This window comes from Callithrix jacchus, chromosome 3 (assembly GCF_049354715.1).
Source record: "Callithrix jacchus isolate 240 chromosome 3, calJac240_pri, whole genome shotgun sequence".
NCBI lineage: Eukaryota > Metazoa > Chordata > Mammalia > Primates > Cebidae > Callithrix > Callithrix jacchus.
In genome coordinates, this window is record NC_133504.1 from 175,858,836 (window position 1) to 175,877,603 (window position 18,768).

General features: G+C 36.7%; 1 protein-coding gene across 42 annotated transcripts in view; it reads left to right on the top strand.

Annotated features, from left to right (window-relative positions):
• LCORL (ligand dependent nuclear receptor corepressor like) overlaps positions 1 to 18,768 on the top strand; it is a 198,332-nt gene that overhangs the window by 2,538 nt on the left and 177,026 nt on the right. The gene's annotated exons all lie outside the window — the stretch shown is intronic.

The window sequence follows — 18,768 nt, forward strand, 5'->3', positions numbered from 1 at the left end:
AATGAAACATAGTTAATTGGATTTGATGGAAAAGGGAACCAGAATATCTTTTTACCTTACTTGTATATTCAAGTAAAATTGGAAGACATTGAAAGTTAATACCATATGTCTAATATAATCCCTGTATTACGGTTTTAATGCAATATGTGAATACATTGTATTGTATGTGAAAAAGAAATTTTGTCCCTGGCTTCTAACTGTATTTGAGAATTCTTTCTCACGGTCCCCATCCTAATAAAGCCATATTAAAATCTGTCTCATATTTTGTTATTGTTATTTATTTATTTATTGAGACGGAGTCTAACTCTGTCGCCCAGACTGGAGTGCAGTGGCGCGATCTCGGCTCACGACAACCTCCGCCTCCTGGTTCAAGCGATTCCCCTGCCTCAGCCTTCTGAGTAGCTGAGATTACCGGCCCCTGCCACCATGCCCAGCTAATTTTTGTATTTTTATTAGAGACTGGGTTTTGTCACATTGGCCAGGCTGGTCTCGAACCCCATTGTTATTTTAAAATTAACATTCCTTTTACATGGAGTATACACTTGTTGATTGGGCTTTTTTAGCATCCTAGGTGTTAAGCACTTATTTATATGGTGTGAATGGGGATAAACTAGAATTCGGATCATTACGTTTTGCTGTTAATGTGCCTTACATTCATTACTTTATAAATACTTTTACGAAAAAGCCATTTTCATTTCCCTTTTTGCATGTGTGAATATATATGCATACACGTATATGTGTATATTCAGTATATATATTGAATATTCAGTGCTCTCGTTGCTTACAATCATTTTTATAAAATAATATTCTTCTTGCCTTTGGGGAAGGAAATGATCCAAACATCTCAATTTTAAGTGAGATACGGAATTGTAGGCAGCATCTCAGGGTTGTACAGCAAATTAGGATTGAGCCCCTAATGAGATTTCGAATCTCAGTTTTGACGTAACTCTTTAATCTGATTCATTTTATAACTCATATAATATTCTACTTTTATAGGGAAGAAAGTTATTTTAATTGTCGTGACTCCTTGTAGTTAGCCACAAAGATACACGTTTAACTCCTAATATGGAATGAGATGTTTACCATCCTCTAATTGTGGTATTCGTTTCTTTTATGTTAGATTTTTAACTACTGTTCTATTCATTCCCGATATTTTTCTTTTAATTGAAGAGTTGTCCTACAACCTTTTGTCGCAATTAATGTCTCTATTTACAGTGTGGTACCTTTTATAATTTGACTGTTTTTCTATAATTATTCTAAACTGTTATAGTTTTCAGTAGCCCATGTAACAAATGTTTGAGTGCTTATTGGGTATGGTAAATCGTATCCTAGTACTATGATATTGAGAAATAACAGATACAGGCCTGGATTTTATGAAATGTATAATATAGTTAGCATTTGATAAGTCATAAAATTTAAAACAGGTCTAGAATAAAAGAAAAACACCTGTACATTTTTAACATCATCAGGACTTGTATAGTCCATTAGGATATCTGATCTGGGAGACTGGCCAAATTTTAAAATTTTATATTTTGATGTAATTTCAATCTTAAAGAAAAGTTGGAATAATACAACTCCTATGTTCCCACATTTGTTGTTTTACATTTTGCTGTGTTTATCATTCTTGCTTTATATACCTATCTCTGTATATTTTTTCAGAACTATTTGAGAGTAATTCAGAGACATCATACCTCTTTATCCCTAAATTCTTCAGTGTATATTTTTTAAAAACAAGGTTATTAAAACCAGAAGATTTAATGCTGATATGTTATCTAATTTATAGTCCATATTTAAATTATATCTGTTTATCTATTTTCTCTGTTGGTTTCTTTTCCATCTTATTCTGGGATCCACTCCAGGATTATCCATTACATTTGGTAATTATGTCTCCTTAGTATCTTTTAATCGGGAACACTTCGTCAACCTTACTATTTCTTGACCTTGACTTTTTTTTTTTTAAGTACAGGGCAGCTGTTTTGTAGAAAGTCCCTCAATTTGAATTTGTCTATTGCTTTCTCGTGGTTAGATTGGTTATGCGTTTTGGCAGGAATTCAAGAGATGTTCTGCCCTTTTTAGTACATCATATCTTGAGATTCATGATGTTGGTTTGTACCAGTGTTTGTGATGTTAGCTGTGAAAATTTTGTTAAGCTGGCATTCCTCTTATGCATCCCTGAAAGTTATTATTTATCCCTTCGTAACTTACATGCAACTTGTGGAAAAATAATTTGGGGAACAGTATATTTAAATTCTATAATCAAAACTTCACCCACAAGTTTTAGCATCAATTGATGATTATCTGACTTCATTCCTTCTGTAATTATTAGTTGACATTCTGACATAAGGTGATCTTTCCCATCTCTTATTTATTCAGTTCTTTTTATCTGCATGAACTCATGGATTCTTAATTTTATTCAGTGGTTAAATCCATCGTTATCATTATTTTGATTCACAAATTGTCCCAGGTTTGGCCAGTGGGTTTCTCATCAAGCTGGTTCCAGTGTATTTCTGCCAAGACACGATATTCCGGGTTAATCTTGTATTTTACCTGTCCAAGCTGTGGCAAGAGCTCCTTTTCCAGTGTTACCTCTGTTCTTTTCAGTGGAAAATAGACTTAGATACCAAAATCTAAGTAGTAGATTTGGGAACTGTTTTTAAATCTGATTTTTATGATACAGAAGCTGATAATCAGTGCAACCATTTTGTCTAAGGTCATAGCAGCAGAACATAATGGCAAAGATTGGTTTAGAATCATTTTGTAAACTATAACAGTGTTTGCTCTATAACAGTGTTGTTCAGTAGAAATATAATGGAGGTAAAACATGTAATTTTAAATCTAATAACCACATTTAAAAAGCATATTTTATTTAACCCAATGTGTTAAATATATTATCATATTAACACTAATCCATGTAGAAATTATTAATGAGTTAGTTTACATTTTTCAAAATATTGAGTCTTCAAAATCAGGACTAGACACATTTTAGGTGCTTAATAGTCACATGTGGCAAATGGCTATCACGTTGGATAGTTCAGTTCTATATGGTAGTCGCTCCAGCCAGCTCTTGATTACCATACCACCTAATTAAAGCCTGTTGATAATAACCTATAGCTTAATTTGTTTTTTCTCAAATCTTTTATTTTGGTAGTATAAAATAGCAAACTTATAGGTTCTAGGGCTAAACTACTTGTATTCAAATCCTATTATTACCATTAGCAGTGTAGACAAGTAGCTTAATCTCTCTATTCTTTAGATTTTTAATCTGTAAATTGGAGATAATCAGGTTATTTGATAATTTGGGTTAGTATATGTTGATATGTGTCTTTCATAAAGAAAGCATTCCTTAAGTGTTTGCTATTATTATGATTGATTTACACAGGTTATAAGCAGCATTGAACTTTTACGTTTTTGCCAGTGGATTCTTTCTGGTAGGAATTCTGATAAACAATGAAAAGATCGTGAAATGTGTTAAAGAAAAGATAGTAAGGGCTTGAGGGATCTGTATTCTAGACTATTCTAGAGCCATAGAATTTTAGTTTTAGAATCACAGGCTATCACTTAGTCTAATCCTGACTTTTTATATCTGAAACCAGGAAGGCCTTTGATGCTGAAAGGAATCTTTTGGATATGTGGTAACTGAATAAAAATCATTTTTAGTTCATTTCAAAAATGTATATCATACTAGATCATCTTGAAGCTACCTTTTTTTGGTGTCTACTCTTAATTTTACTTTTCCTGTTGATCGACTTGCAGCTACTTTCTGGATGCTTCTTGTCTTCTGCTTCTTTATCTTACCACTAACTTCTCCCTTATCTTGTCACTGTTGCCATGTAAACCCCATAAGAGTAAATTTACTTAGAAGTCTGTATTGATGGGACTGGTATGGATGGGTCTGCTACCCAAAAGACTTTGTTTATACAACTGTTCTTTTTCAAGCATTATCAAATATCTTTTCTATTTTAAAAGATGTAAATTGTGGCACCATCTAATAGCCTGCCTTAGACAAATGGAATCTGTGATGCTGATGAGTAGTTGGATGGTTAAGACATATATCAAGTCTTTCTGTAAAATAGGCATACTGATTAATTTTGCATGCAAATTTTAAAGTTCTCTGTACTCTTGGATCATCTTATATTTGGAAGAATGAAGTTCTGCCCTCTTTAGAACCAAGCTGTTTGCTGGGTTTTTATTCTTGTTTGCTATTTTTATTCTTATAAAAGATGCTATAATATTTATGTAGTGTGTGAATTTGTATTTTGTAAATGTTAGATATGGGCTACAGACTGGTGTTAACCAGTCTTTTCTGTGTGGTGTCCTTTTTGTGCCCATACTACATCCCTTGTTTGGCTACATGGGTGCGCCGCTTCCTGGTTGGCTGTGCTGATAAATTGCCATTATGTGTCCTCTACATTCCTCGAACTTGTCTGACTTCCAACTCTGGTCTTTAATTCTTCCACCATAGTGCAGTCTTGGAAGGAGCAACAAAAATATATAGATTTTTGGTTAAGTTATGTAACTTTTTCTTTCTCATTAGTAAATCTAATCTTTCAGTTATAATACCCTACACTTTTGGGGGGGAGTTCCTGTCTTTTCCTTATAGTAGTATTCCTTCCTTTTGGCATATATGACTAACAATCATGGTTGATAGATAACAGAGCATCAAGGACATAGGTCCAAAATTTTAAGGACCTTTCTAACTTTATAGAGTTCATACTCAAGAGCTGAATCTATAATCAAGTAATCTTTTCAAGAGTTTTATTCACAGTGCAATCGAGATAAGAGAATGTGAATGGGCCCACACCAGCCTACTGCTACCACTAAAAAACTGATTAACAAAATAATACCATCTTTGTATTTGAAGAATAGCACTTTGTTCTTTATTAAAGCAAAATAAAAATTTTGAGAATTTTTGTGTTTGATAGAAAACAAACTTAAAATGAATTAATTATCTGTATCTCATCCTCTTTCCTTTCATATAGATTCCCCATAATTGGCAGCAGCCATATCCTTCTTGCCTACATTTGCTTCTTACTTTTCTTCTTTGTTTACCTTGATCTGTTGCCAAGCTATTATTACCTTCTTTATAATATCTCATGGATTCAATTTTTTTTAATGCAGTAAGCATTTGAACAGATCCAGATAAGATTCTGGTTTATATCAGTGTCTGTATTGCGGGTCTTACCGTCTTTCAGTCTGACTTACAAGCCATAGTAAATCATGGTTTAAAGTAGTTGCTTTGATTTCGTAGTTCACAAAGCTGTAATATCTCCCATTTATCTTTTTTTCATGAAATGAAAGCTTCCAGCCATGTTTATCTATTTGGTCATAGTTTACCAGCCTGCTTCTTCTGTTTGTCTAGTTTCTTCTTTAGACAACTCAGCCTTTTTCATAGGCTTTTTTTCTGTTTTATCCACATTCCCCCAAATTCTCCAGTATCTTTTTATTTATCTCTTTACCCTGCATCCTCAGTCACCTTTAAAATTCAATTGCAGGTTGGCCAAGCGCGGTGGCTCATGCCTGTAATCCTAGCACTTTGGGAAGCTGAGGCAGGCAGCTCACTTGAGCCCAGGCATTGGAGACCAGCCTCACCAACATGACCAAACTCTGTCTCTACTAAAAATACAAAAATTAGCTAGGCATGGTGGCACATGCCTATAGTCCTAGCTCTTCAGGAGGCTGAGGCATGAGAAGTGCTTGAACTTGGGAGGCAGAGGTTGCAGTGAGCGAGATCATGCCATTGCACTCCAGCCTAGGTGACACACCAAGACCAAAAAAAAAAAAATTCAGCTGCAACCTAGAGTCTTTTCTAAAGCATTTGGTGAAAAATGAATTTAAGGCCTTTTGTTATTAATTCAAATTGGCCAATTCTTTTCTGACCATTATTTGCAAGGTTTTCACATAGGAAGTAATTTTGTCCATTAGTCTTCATGTTATACTGTTTAGGGACAGTAACTAGTAGTCTTCACAGTGGTAGAAAGGACTTAATGAAAATAATCCAGTTTCTTCTTAGCCTCTGTCATTGTAACGTTAGGCACAAGTCATTCCACCTTTTACAGATGGAAATCTGTGAAACTGGGATAATATCTGTCCTCAAATGTTTACAATTTTTATTCTTTTAAAAGATGCTATAATATTTATGTAGTAATAGTATCTGGGCTGAAGGTATAAATTAGAAAATTATCAGCATAAGGATGGTATTTAAATCCATATAAATGGATGAGATTATTTAGGAATAGGGGACAGTATATCTAGAGTACAACTTGAGTCTATTAGAGATTAGTTAGTATAACTAGTAGATGACTCAGTACCATGCCTTAAGGAATCTTAGCATTCCTTGGGCAGAAGATGAACCTTAAATCAGGTCACTGACTGAGTAGTAAAACCAAGAGGGAGTGGCATTACCAAATTCAAGAGGAGAGAGAAAAATATTACAATAAGGAGGGATTGTTACATACTGATGAGATGTCAAGTACCATGAAACAGGGAAATGCACATTGTTTGCAGATCTAGGTGACCTTTATTAGATAAATTGCAGTAGTGATGGAGATGGCAGCCATAATTTAATAGGTTAGAAAGTAAGATATGTGCAAGTGGAAATAACATTTGTAGTAAACTACTCATTTAAGAGCTATATTTTGAGGAAGATCTGATCAATGGAGCAGTAATTGAAGACATCTGGGGTTTAGGGATGTTTGTTTTTTAGATGGAGGTTACCATGTACTATACTAAGATGGGGAATACCTTTCTGATATCCGTGATTCTTTTATATGTTAATTTAATTAAGCTGAGAGCTGATAGTAACAAATACATTAGATAAATAAATGAGATAGGCTTGGTTTTAATCTCTTAATACGGACTCTAAATTTATTTTTTTTCCCTTCAAAAAAGTTTCCTAATCCAATTACTGATATGTGGTATGTGTAACATTGGTGCATTTCACATTTTAAAAGAATATTCTTTTCTACAATTAATTTACTGTTGTCAGTCATCGAATACCTTGAGTTCTATGTGTGACCATTGGTTGGGGGTATAATTTTATGTTTCTTCTTTACTGAATTCTGAACTAGAAATAGACTTTGGAATCAAAAATTAAAATACTAGCTTTTTAAAATGATAAGGTTTCATTGAAGAACTTGGCTTGGAACTGAGTCCAAAATTAGACATTACATTAGACTGCCTTACTCCCTAACTCCCTGAATGGAACTTATCAACCTATTCAAAGGCAGTATAGCCAGAGCTGCAGGCCTCTTAAAATACAAGGAAGCTATATCCTAGTGAGTTTACCTTGTGATTTGCTTGTTGGTAAGAGTGAACAGGAGGCTTGGCTATGAATCAAAAATGACTTTTAAAACGAATCCATCCCACTAGGGACGAACTATAAGGATGTTGCCAGTATAAGTAATTCTTCCTTCTTTTGGAGGATTGAATAAGTGGTAGAGAAAAGAGCAGAAGCTTCCTCCAAAGTACTTCCTCCAAGAATGTGAAAAGTGTTTGTGGGAGTTCTGTTATATGGAAAAGACAGGAACTGTGGTATGGTTCAAAAAACTTACTATTTACACCAGATTTATACCTTGCTTTTAAAGAGTTTATAATGATCAGGGATGCTAAATATTAGACTTGGTATAATGTAATGGAAAGGTAGAGATGGGAACAATTAATTTTGACATGAAGGATTCCAAATGACTAAGCTTCAGTAGACATTATTTAGCATTATAGTGCCATTGGTCTATAGGGTAGCAGCAGAAAGTAGGACTGGAAGTATAAATTATGGCTTCTACAAGGAGGGAATTAGGAGCCTTTGAAGGTTTTTTTTTAAAAACGGGTAATAAGCATGATCAGATAAGTCAGCTTATTTTCATTTGGAACATCTGTTGTTGGTGCAGGTTTGAGGACTTTTTGTTTGCAATAGTTTTAAGAAGCTCAAATTAAAGCTGCCCTTTTAAATCAAAACTGGGAAAATGAGCAGTCTTCTTTCACTTCAGTGTATTAAGACATTCTGCTTGTGCTCTGAACAACTTGAGGAGTAAAACAAGGAGAAAGATGGAAACCAAACTAATCTTTGTATTGATAATAGGCCAGGTTAGAGGAATGGCTTGAAGGGAGGAGTCAGGTGGTCTGGCATAGGCTGACATATCCATCTAGTCCTAGGCGCAGTAGAGAAGCAGAGCAGAATATTAGTCTTTGGAGGTATGTTCTCCTTTGAAAACTCACCCTCAAGGGCAAGAGGAACAGAACTGAGCTCTTCCTCGAATCCAAAATCACCAATCAGATAATTCACTTTACTTACCTAAGGGTAAAAAGAGGCTCAGGTTGTGCTTCTGAAGCATCCTTCCTTATAGAAACCTGGAGCAAAGGAAAGGTGTTACAACAATCAAGACTATTAATGTTTGCAGGGTTGTAACTGGGGATAAGTATACTGGAAACAATACAACTGTTAACATCCTGGAAACAAGTCAAACTTGCTTGTTCTGGATATTTTAAAAAATATTTAATGGCCAGGTGTGGTGGCTCACACTTGTAATCCCAGCGCTTTGGGAAGTGAAGCCGGCAGATCATGTGAGGTCAGGAGTTCCAGACTAGCCTGGCCAACACGGTGAAACCCTTTCTCTACTAAAGTATGAAAATTAGCTGGGTGTGGTGGCAGGCACCTGTAATCCCAGCTACTCCTGGAGACTGAGGCAGGAGAATCAATTGAATCTGGGAGGCAGAGTTTACAGTGAGCCAAGATCACACCACTGCACTCCAGCCTGGGCAACAGAGCAAGACTCCGTTTCAAAAAATATATATATATATTTGTGTGTGTACGTGTGTGTGTGTATATATATATATACATATATGTATATTTTAGGGTTTGAAACAACTATATTTTTTAAACTCTCAAAGTTAGTAGGGTTTTTCTTCTTTTTTAAATTAACTAGATTTTCCACAGGTCTATGTAACATACTTAAAGTAAAATGCATGTTTGGTTAGAAAGAAACCCAGTGGTCTCTCTATATTATAATTTTCAATTGTCTTTTTAAATTAGTAGAAGGAATTAATATAAAAGAATAGAGCACTGTTTGTTTACATGGGAAAAAGCAGTACTTTGACAAATTATTGGTTTTTTGATTTTGTTTTTTTTTTTTTTTTTTTTTTGAGATGGAGTCTCACTCTGTCACCAGGCTAGAGTGCAGTGGTGTATAATCTCAGCTCACTGCAACCTCTGCCTCCTGGGTTCAAGTGATTCACCTGCCTCAGCTTCCCGAGTAGCTGGGATTACAGGCACGTGCCACCACACCCAACTAATTTTTGTATTTTTAGTAGAGATGGGGTTTCACCACGTTGGCCAGGATGTTCTCGATCCCTTGACCTCATTATCTGCCCGCCTCGGCCTTCCAAAGTGCTGGGATTACAGGCATGAACCACCGTACCTGGCCATATTATTGTTTTAATTAGCTCTGATTGTAGGTGCTTACACAGTTTATTCACTGGTATCTCTCTCTCTTTTTTTTTTTTAATATTGTCGGTTGTTCTTCAGTGTCTTCTTCCTCCTCCCTTTCTCAACAGTTTAGTACCAAAACATCAAGTGGGAGAAAACAAGGGTAGGTATCCACACTGGGTGGGGTGTGTGGGAGGCAGAGCAACATCATCCTTTAGGAGGAGTGAGATCTCAGAGCCTGATGGGGTGAGGAAGTTGTCCATAGGGGTTGATGAAATGAAGAGTAAGAAGCACTTCTGCATCGGAAGGCATGCTAATGCAGGATATTGGAGCCCAAGCAGGGTGATATGGTATCCGTGAAGCAGAGTGGCCTGGTATGGGGGAGGGTCAGCTGGTCCCGTCAAGGAGTACATCTACTTGGGGTGGGATGTCACCCTGCATGAACTCTCAGGGCCCCAGTAGATAGCAGGGGATAGGGAGTGATCCATGTAGAATTGCAGCCTGGTGTAGGTGTATTGAGGCTCAAGTGGGATATAGTAGGGAGTCCATACATGGAGGTATCTGAGTCTAAGGTGTTAGAACCCAAGGGCGGAGGGAGGAAGGTCTCTCAGTGGAGGGTTGGTGCAATATAAAATTTCAGAGCCTGAGCAGGATAGGGAGGATATTCTTATAGAAGGGATGCCAGGCATGAGGAACAGGGTAAGGAGATTATATACATGGGGTGGGATTTTGGGACCAAGAGAGGTGAGGAGGATGTCCATGTAGGGAAAGGGAGACAACTACAATGGGAGGTTTGTTACTTGCATGGAGATTGATCACATAAATCAATATTAAGAATAATGGAAGCCAGGCCTCTCATTGTCTGAGAAGGGAGTTACAAATACGGAAGTAGGGAAGACTAGGGAATGCTATCTGTGTTTTTGGATAGGAAATGAAGTACTGGTGTGAACTCATGGTTTTCATCATAATGTAGATACAGAAGTATATGTGTATCTATACATACCTGTGCCCTATACTGGTCATTGAGAAGGGACTTAGGAACAGTGACACTACGATAAAAGTGAGTATAATGTGTTGCTGTTAATTTCCTGATTTTAATGGTTGTTTTTGTGAGAGAATTTCTTCATAGGGAAATACTAAGAATTCAAGAGTGGTGGGTCATCATGTAGACATTTACTCTCAAATGGTTGGGAAGATAAAAGCCTTACTGTACTTAAAATGTTTTTTATAAGTTTCAGATTGTTAAAACATAAAGGCAAATATTTAAAAACAGTGTCATTAGTCTACATATGTTCTTGTGAATTAATCACTTTCAGCCCTAACTACCATAGTTAGTAATATACATGTTGTCTTACAGATTTTCCAGCATCAAGCCTCTTGAAATAATGATTGCTAATATTTATTGAGTGCTTAGCATGTGTTAGACAGATACTAAGTTTTTATATGTATTATCACATATATTTCATATGAAATAATACAGTTTTTAATCTTCATTTTACACATGAGAAAGTTCAGGCTTAGAGAGGCTAAGTGACTTGCCCAAGTCTTTCTGCCTAGCAAATACAAAAGTAGAATTCACATCCACGTCCTGTTACTATCTTAACCACTATACCCGGTCAAACCTCATTTAAAAATTAGCAAGTCTTATTCTTTCTGATCAGATTGTTACATCTGAAACTTTAGTAGTATTGTTTTCATTTTATTTTAGAACTTGAGTTTCAAAGGTGGGAAAAAGTATTCTGGGTTTAGGCCTCCTCACCCTTTTGTTTCTGTCCTGGAGTAAGAGAGAAGAGGGACTTTGTATTTGAGTGCATGGTATCAGAGATAGGGTTCCCCTGTGATGGGTTCATCAGAGAATATTCCCTAATTTTTTTTCTTGCTTTTACAACTGGGAATGGATGATGGTGAGAACATGGAGTTAGTGAGCAAGGGTTTTTCCATAGCACAGACTTGCAATGTTAAGTTTTAGTCTGGATATAAAGTTACCTTTTATCCTAATTCTAAGAATGATGAGGAACACCTTTCCATCTCTTTTGAATTTTCCCCAAGAATGGCAGATGAGTTAATAGGATATAGCTAATTGTTTCATTTTAACCTTCCTTTACATCTGTGCCAATTTAGGGTATGAAAAAGTAGTTCTTAGTAAAATTCCTTTATATTTGTTTACGTACTACTCTTTGGCATCAGCCCAATAATTAATTTTTTCTTCTTTGCTTTCTTAACCTTTTAGTATTTGTGTTCTGGCATAGCACATAAATAGAATAGAATTTCTCTATGAGTACGTATTAGCTTGCTTATCTAACTTTTCAGTCCTCTTAACGGTCTGAGTCCATAGATCCTTTCATTCTCTGTCAGAGTGAGTTTCTGCTGATGTACTCATTCCTCAGACCCATTCTAAAATTTCCCCATTTATTTTATGTCAAGAATAATAGTATATTCAGTGTTGAAAGAAGCATGGCCATCTGCTATATTCCTTTTGCATGTATTTTCTTTCTCATAATTTTTTTTCAGTAATTATTTATGGACAGGGTATCGTACTAGGAGACTCAGATGAATTAGATTGTCTTCATGAAGCAGAGTCTGTTAGGGAAGACAAGTCTCTGGCTACAGAATACAATAAATGTAATAATAGAAGCATATACAGTATTAAGTTTGTAGCATAACGGAGGGGAATGGTGAGGTTTCCTTATGTGAGTACCTGAACAATCTTAAGATGATTGTGGGAAATGGGAAAAGATAGTTTGTTTAATTGAATCATGAAGAAACATGTAAGCAGGATATGGTGGTAACTATTATTTTAAATTATTTTACTGTGGAGTAGGCACTAAGTGCTTATACTTAGAATTTATTTGATTTTCACAACTGTCTTACAAGATAGGAATTATTTTTTTATTCTACTTTGCAGATAAGGAAGTTAACCCACTTACACTATAGATGAAGAAAAATCATTCAAGAATTTTATGCATGGGAGTGATATAGCTTAATTTGTGGTGTTATAAGATTACTATGCTAGTATGGAGAATATAACAGGCAAATCAGGAAATGTCAAGATAGACCAAACAAATTTTGAAGGTGAAATTAGTGCAGTAGTAGAAATGGAAAAGAGGGGGAGAATATTACAAGAAGAGTTAAAATAAACAGATTTTAGTCATTGATTAGATGTGGGCATACAGAAAAAGGAGAAAGAACAGAGGATCATTTCCAAGCTTCTTTTTAGAAAGTGCAATTGGATTATAGGACCATTATCCAGAATAGGATATAGATCATTGTATTTTCATATAATATATAATAATATATGTGATATGGTTTGGCTGTGTCCCCACCCAAATCTCATCTTGAATTGTAACTCCCACAATTCCCACGTGTCGTGGGAGAAACTGGTGATAAGTGATTGAATTATGGAGGTGGGTCTTTCCTGCACTGTTTTTGTGATAGTGAATGAGTCTCACGAGATCTGATGGTTTTAAAAAGGGGAATTTCTCTGCACAAGTTCTCTTGTCTGCCACCATCTGAGATATGCCTTTCACCTTCTGCCGTGACTGTCAGCCATCCCCAGGCATGTGGAACTGTAAGTCCAGTAAACCTCTTTCTTTTGTAAATTGCCCAGTATTGGGTATGTTTTTATCAGCAGTGTGAAAATGGACGAATACAGTAAGTTGGTACCAGTAGAGTGGGGAGCTGCTGAAAAGATACCCGAAAATGTGGAAGCCACTTTGGAACTGGGTAACAGGCAGAGATTGAACAGTTTGGAGGGCTCAGAAGAAGACAGAAAAATGTGGGAAAGTTTGGAACTCCTTAGGACTTACTGAATGGCTTTGACAAAAATGCTGATGGTGCTGTGAACAATAAGGTCCAGGCTAAGGTGGTCTCAGATGGAGATGAGGAACTTGTTGGGAACTGGAGCAAAGGTGACTCCTGTTATGTTTTAGCAAAGAGACTGGAGGCATTTTGCCCCTGCCCTAGAGGTTTGTGGAACTTTGAACTTGACAGTAATGATTTAGGGTATCTAGTGGAAGAAATTTCTAAGTAGCAAAGCATTCAAGAGGTTACTTGGGTGCCATCAAAGGCATTCAGTTTTAAAAGGGAAACAGAACATAAAAGTTTGGAAAATTTGTAGCCTTCCAGTGTGGAAAAAAAGGAAAATCCCATTTTCTGAGGTGAAATTCAAGCCCACTGCAGAAATTTGCAGTAATGAGGAGCCAAATGTTAATCCCCAAGACTGTGGTAAAATGTCTCCAGGGCATGTCAGAGGTTTTCATGGAAGCCCCTCCCATCACAGGCCTGGAGGCCTAGGAGTCAAAAGTGGTTTCCTGGACTGTACCCATGGTCCTTGTGCTCTGTGCAGCCTAGGGACTTGGTACCCTGCATCCAGGCCACTGCAACCATTCCTGAAAGGGGCCAATGTAGATCTTGAACCATGGCCTCAGAGGGCACAAGCCCCAAACCTTGGCAGCTTTCATGTGGTGTTGAGCCTGTGAGTGCACAGAAGTTAAGAATTGGGGTTAGGGAACCCCTTCCCACAATTTCCTTTGTAAATTGCCTTGATTTCAGAAGATGTGTGGAAACAACTGAATGCCCAGGCAGAAGTTTGCTGCAGAGGCACGGCCTCATGGAGAACATCTGCTAGGGCAGTGCAGAAGGGAAATGTGGGGTCGGAGCCCTCACACAGAGTCCCTACTGGGGTACTGCCTAGTGGTGCTATGCGAAGAGGGCCACCATCCTCTAGACCCTAGAATGGTAGATCCACTGACAGCTTGCACCGTGTGCCTGGAAAAGCCACAGACACTCAAAATCAGCCTTTGAAAGCAACTGGGAGGGAGGCTGTACCCTGCAGAGCCACACGGGCAGAGCTGCCCAAGACTATGGGAACCCATCCATTGTGACCTGGATGTGAGACATGGAGTCAAAGGAGATCATTTCTGAGCTTTAAGATTTGACTGCCCTGCTGGATTTTGGACTTGCTTGGGGCCTGTAACCCTCTGGTTTTGGCCAATTTCTCCCATTTGGAATGACCATATTTACCCAATGCCTGTTACCCCCATCGTATTTACAGGCTCATAGGTGGAAGGGACTTGCCTCAGATGAGATGTGGGACTGTGGTCTTTTGAGTTAATGCTGAAACGAGTTATGACTTTGGGCAAGGACTGTTGGGAGGGCAAGACTGGTTTTGAAATGTGAGGACATGTGAATTGGTAGGTGCAAGAGTGGAATGATGTGGTTTGGCTGTGTCCCCACCCAAATCTCATCTTGAATTGTAACTCCCACAGTTCCCACATGTCATGGGAGAAACCCAGTGCAAAGTGATTGAATTATGGGGATGGGTCTTTTCTGTACTGTTCTCATGATAATGAATGAGTTTCATGAAATCTGATGGTTTTTAAAAGGGGCATTTCCCTGCACAAGCTCTCTTCCCTTGTCTGCCACCATCTGAGATGTGTCTTTCACTTTATGCCATGACTTCAAGGCTTCCCCAGCCAGGTGAACTGTAAGTGCAATAAACCTCTTTCCTTTGTCTAATTGCCCAGTCTTTGGTGTCTTTATTAGCAGCATGAAAATAGACTGATACCATGTGAAATACATAAATGAATAATATGCTTTCATATATGTATTTTCATATAATAAAAGTGGTAGGTAGAGGCAGCATGTAGTCTGAAATAGGATCCACCCACTGGGATTTGCTAGTTTGTCTTAAGGCCAGTCATTGCAAGGATATGTGTGGCAAGACTTCCCAGGGAAAGCAGTCATAGAATGGAGTTCCCCTATACTTATAAGTTCTGTGCTTTGGTTCAAAGGCTCTTGTGTTTCTGCTGCAGGAATGCATGTAGCACCTCTACATTCTTGCATTCTTAACATTTGAGCGTCTACAGGTGACTTTGGACTTTAACTATTGTGTGTGTGGTGTTCCCCTCCCCCAAGTTTGATCACTTATCTGTCAGGAAAATTTAGCCAAGATAAACTGAGTAATTTTATGTTATATTTTTGTCTGAGATGTTGAATAATTTAATAACAAATGTTATTTGGAAAAGTTATACCTCAAGTCAGTTTTCAGTTGATAGAGTGAATGAAATGTGGTTCAGAATTGTAGGTCTTAGATCCCTATAGCTTTGACATATAGTGATAACATCTTTAAACAAAACCTAAAACACTTGTGTGATTTTCATTTCTCTATCTCCCTACCAGTTACCTGTCTCAATATTTGATTGACTTGATCTCTCTTCACTTGTATGTCTCTCAGGTATTCTAATGTTAGAATGTTTTGCCATTACTTTCAATGGCATAAACCACAGTTACTTTTGCACCAGCCTAATGTGTAACATACCTAAAACTTAACCCTTGATCTCCTTCTACCAAATACCAAATCTGTTTCTTTGGTGTTCTTTATCTCAACATACCTAATTTCACAAGTCAAATACTTGAAAGTCATCTTTCACTTATCTTCCTTCTCATCTCCTATGCCAGTCCACCAATTAATTACGTTTTCAAATATATGTCCTTAACCCATCCATTTCCCTTCATTTTGACTCCAGTCAAAGTCAGCCTCATTTCTTACTTAGACTGTTGTAAAAAATTCTTATATGGCTTCCCATCTTCTCCTCTTATTCTTCTCTACTTTAGTCTTCCATGGTACAAAGAAAAATCGGTTTAACTTTGCTCTACTCTCAATCTTTAGTGACTTCTTTCTGCACAAACAACAAAAGCATGGGGGTATGATATATTCTGTTCTTGGAAAATTGTTATAGCACTCCCAAAAGTTGCAATGTGGCGGATACCATGGCTGTACAGAAGTTGACTTGAGGTCCAATTCTGATGTAAAAAAAAAAATATATATATATATATATATATATATATATATATACCTGTGGAATTTGGTTCTTATTCTGTTATTGAGATTAAATTGATATTTTGGTTTGTTTTTAAGCATTGGGATTCACACAGGGATGCCACTTTGCACATTCCGTTTAGTGAATTTACTAGTGCAGTTCTCTTTTATACCAACCCCATGCAAACCCTGATTACTCTTCTTTGGAGAAATCAAAAGCTTTTCTGAGAGAATACCTTCCCAAGAGAATATTTGAAGACTTGGGCTAAGTTTTAAAAATCATCATGGACAATTTAAAGTATGTACAAAAATAGGAATGCTTGTAATTTTTGCACATTGGTTTTGTATTCTGAGACTTTGCTGAAGTTGCTTACAGTTTCAGGAGATTTTGGGCTGAGACAATGGGGTCTTCTAAATATACAATCATGTCGTCTGCAAATAGAAACAATTTAACTTCCTCCTTTCCTAATTGAATACCCGTTATTTCTTTTTCTTGCCTGATTGCTCTGGCTAGAACTTCCATTACTATATTAAATAGGAGTGATGAGAGAGGGCATCCTTTTCTAGTGCCAGATTTCAAAGGGAATGCTTCCAGTTTTTGCCCATTCAGTATGATACTGGCTGTGAGTTTGTCGTAAATAATTTTTATTATTTTGAGATACATTCCATCGATACCTAGTTTATTGAGAGTTTTTAGCATAAAGGGCTGTTGAATTTTGTTGAAGGTCTTCTCTGAATCTATTGAGATAATCATGTGGTTGTTGTATTTGGTTCTGTTTATGTGGTGAATTATGTTTATAGACTTGTGTGTGTTGAACCAGCCTTGCATCCTCAGGATGAAGCCTACTTGATCGTGATGGATAAGCTTTTTGATGTGCTGTTGCACTTGGTTTGCCAGTATTTTATTGAAGATTTTTGCATCTATGTTCCTCATGGATATTGGCCTGAAGTTTTCTTTTCTTGTTCAGTCTCTGCCAGGTTTTGGTATCAGGATGATGTTGGTCTCATAAAATGATTTGGGAAGGATTTCCTCTTTTTGAATTATTTGGAATAGTTTCAGAAGGAGTGGTACCAACTCCTCTTTGTATGTCTGGTAGAATTCAGCTGTGAACCCATCTGGACCTGGGCTATTTTTGGTTGGTAGGCTCTTAATTGCTGCCTCAACTTCTGCCCTTGTTACTGGTTTATTCACGGTTTCACCTTCTTCTTGGTTTAGGCTTGGGAGGATGCTAGTGTCCAGGAATTTATCCATTTCTTCCAGGTTTACTAGTTTATATGCGTAGAGTTGTTTGTAGTAATCTCTGATGGTGGTTTGTATTTCTGTGGAATCAGTGGTGATATTCCCTTTATCGTTTTTTATTGCATCTATTTGATTATTCTCTCTTTTCTTTTTTATTAATCTGGCTAGTGGTCTATTTTGTTGATCTTTTCAGAAAACCAGCTCCTGGATTTATTAATTTTTGAAGGGTTTTTCATGTCTCTATCTCCTTCAGTTCTGCTCTGATCTTAGTTATTTCTTGTCTTCTGCTAGGTTTTGAGTTTTTTTGATCTTGCTCCTCTAGCTCTTTCAGTTTTGACGATAGGGTGTTGATAAGCGTAATGAATCTCAGTGTTTCTGTGGCCCAGCTTTAACAGTATAACAAATTCTGGCTTAATTTTTAACATAAAAATTATCAGTCAAAACATTTTATATGTTGGTTGTCTGATGTACTGTAATTCATTCCATGTTCTCATGTGAATAAACCCAAATTACACATTTTCTTGGAATTGTGAATTTACAACAGAAGGTGAAAAGTATTAACATGATGACATGATGTCTTACTGTTGCTTTTAGCTTAATGTTAACTATTTTTGTTTGTACTATATAGTTTAGTTATAAACCAAAAAGTTGAGTTCTAGAATCCAGAAGCTATTTTTCCTTCTTTGTGAGAGGCAGAAGTGGGGTGATGAGAGCATCTTATATACGAAATGCATTTTAAATAACTCTAAAACCCAGTAAAAAAGCATTATGTCTTGGATCTGTCTGACATTTTACATTCATGAAGCAAACCAAAGAAGATATTGGTTATTATAGACCCATTGCATATGCTAAACAGTGGTTCATTGTTGTTCCATCTTGTAGAGCCACCAAATTAATAGTGATGTAACTAATGTGTAGAAAGCCCTCAGAACATTCATCTTACTTGGTTGTTGAAATAAAAGTAATTTAATGGAGATGCTTTCACGTCAGTGTTATAATATTTGTCAGCACTCATGATTATTTGGTACTTATGTCTTGGGTGTTTATTAAAGATCCACAGCAAATTATGCCTTAGAAATTCTCAATTTTAGAGAAACAGATAAATATATATGTGTGTGTGGATGGCAGCACTCATGATAATTTCCTACTTATTTCTTGGGTGTTTATTAAAGATCCACACTAAATTATGCCTTGGAAAATCTGAATTTTAGAGAAACAAACACATATGTGTGTGGATGGATATAGATAAACATAGAGATATAGATTTGTGTAAATGTCTGTCTATCTCCA